This window comes from Populus euphratica, unplaced genomic scaffold, assembly GCF_000495115.2.
Source record: "Populus euphratica unplaced genomic scaffold, PopEup_1.0 scaffold219.1, whole genome shotgun sequence".
Taxonomy (NCBI): Eukaryota; Viridiplantae; Streptophyta; class Magnoliopsida; order Malpighiales; family Salicaceae; genus Populus; species Populus euphratica.
In genome coordinates, this window is record NW_011500102.1 from 45,999 (window position 1) to 48,470 (window position 2,472).

Sequence of the window (2,472 nt, forward strand, 5' to 3'; positions counted from 1 at the left end):
GGAAAGAGACAGATTAAATTATATTATTAACAAATAAATAAACTAATAGACGAACAGCAGAAAAAAAACATGACCCATTAAATCAAAGAAAGAAAATCCAATCAGGTGGTAATATTACATAATAATACATCATAGAAAAAAGGAAATTATTAAAATTGAAAAAAAAAAAACATCTTCAGGGTCTGTCTTGAAGATTCATGCAGAGTTAGAGAAAAAAGGGAAAGGGCCGCCGGTTGACTTGAGAAGATGCCTCAGATTTAGCAGATGGATACAAAACTGTGGCTCAATTAACCCATTCAGTGCTGCACATGTTGCCGTGAATAACAGTGCTCGCCCCCCACATACGTGTAGGAAGCATGCTTGCCATTGTTTGTTTCCCAGCTTTTGGAGCTAAGTTGCATTGTTAAGAAATATAAGTACTTAATTGAACTTTTTTAAGAGTCCACTCCTTCAATGACTCGCCACCGTCCTAGCCACAAAATTACTTCAATGTTGTCCGGTTTGAAATTATACCATGCTAGCTGAAGCTACTGGGATTTCACTACAAATGGGTATGAGTTTATGCTTAGCACAGTGCTTCTTGGGTTATTATGTTTTGTGTCTATGCTGTCTATATATGATTTAGGAAATAAATGAATGATATATTGCTGAAAATACATGGGTCCTGACACACTGCGACATAAACAATAGTGTGCGTCAGTTGTTCAGCAAGGACGCGTGCGCCAGTATGTAAGCCACCCCATCACATTCAAGTTGCCTGCCCAGCGACTTAGTGGCCAAAAATGGCATTCTTAGGTGTTTTTCAATTCGTCAATTGGCGGTGACTACCTGAATGGATGGTGTGTGTATTGTAATTCCAGCTGGTTCTGTGCCAATTGAATTCTAGTGCCTGAGTAAGTTTGCTAACTGACAACAAATTTGCTCGAAACTTTGAGACATGCAGAGAGCTCCATCGAGAATCAAATCAGATGTAAGTTTGGTAGAACCAGTGAACACTATTTCAACTTGGTCACTGTTAGGCAAGCTCACATAATCACGATGCTTGATCTCATTGTGTGTTGGTGATGTGATCAGTCGCAACACTGCCCACATGTTTCAGAGGGTAATGTCTGTTGTGCAAATTGACGGGAGTCTGCAATCAACTGTAAACGTGGCCTGTTCTGTGGCTGGTTCTTTTGGATGGCTGTGGTGTGCTAGCTTGTGTATTGTATGCAGCTGAGTTCTTTCCCTTTGCCTTCACATTCTTCCCATGCAATTTATGACCACCTGGGAAGAAAATGCAAGTAGAAACACTGATCAACTAACTGACCATCGCAATGGCTGCATTTAAGGTTTTGCCTCAGATTTTCAGTGTCTCTTATGGAAGAATGCCTAGCACTGATCTATATAGCCTGTCGTGACCGTTGAGAATGCCTCAGCTGCATAGCATGGTACCCACTTCTTCTTTGACGACGAGAAGCAACATGCATCTGTTCTTCCTGTTGAAGCAACAAGGTGTGGACTTTTCGCGTGTCTCAGGGAGGGGGACGTTCATCATCATAATCGATCCTCCGAATACAGCTGTGTATTTTGTTACAATTAATGCACGAGGCTGTATTTTGAATAAATAAATAAAATTTCTTTGTTGCTCACAGAAATCTCGTTGTTGATCACGTTTAAGGACTCTGATTGATGTCATCCATGCCCATGCAATGGCTTTCAGTTTAAAACCCAACATTTACATTGAAAGGAAAATATTTTTTTCATATCTGTTTAGTTTAAGTTGAAGCAAAGTACAGGCAATTAAATTAGATGATTTCGCCTAAATTATTAGAAGATTTCGCATATTTTTCATTTTTTTGTTTGCTTCCCAATATTCTTCACTATTTTAGCGATTGACAATTTAAAATCTCATAAATGGGGTTTTGGAGAAAATTAAGTTTGTATTCTATACATGCATAAATAATAATAATAATAATAATAGGATGGTTAGATTTAACGTGTATTTTTACTAGAAGTATAGGAAAAACTAGAGTCATGAAAAATTATTTAAGTATATTTTTTAAACATCCACTATTCTAGCAACATTTCTTTGACATAAAATGATAATGTGGTGTGGTGTTTTTGAGATATGGTTATAAATATTCTGTTTTGGTGTTTACCTCTCACATGGTTTTGATAGCTATTACTCTCTAGTTTAATACTAGCTAGTTGGATCATGCTGGACAAAAAATATAAATATATATGTGTTATGATTGCATTTTTTTAAAATTAAAAAAAATAATTGTAAATAAAAAAATAATTCACACATTTAATCAAATAAATCAAGAATTATATATGCCAATTAAATACAAAAAAGAGTTGTTAACACAATAAAAAACAGAAAAAAAAGTTGATCAATAGATATAGATCCATATTTCTCTAACATAGCAACACAATTTATGAACTCGGTTGTGTTTAATAATTTTTTTAATTAATTTTTATTTAATTAAA

General features: G+C 35.3%; 1 pseudogene; it reads right to left on the reverse strand.

The window, feature by feature from the left end:
* Positions 1-1,092, reverse strand: part of LOC105109505 (G-type lectin S-receptor-like serine/threonine-protein kinase At1g34300) — a 5,675-nt pseudogene extending 4,583 nt beyond the window's left edge.
* Between the last annotated feature and the right edge of the window lie 1,380 nt (positions 1,093-2,472).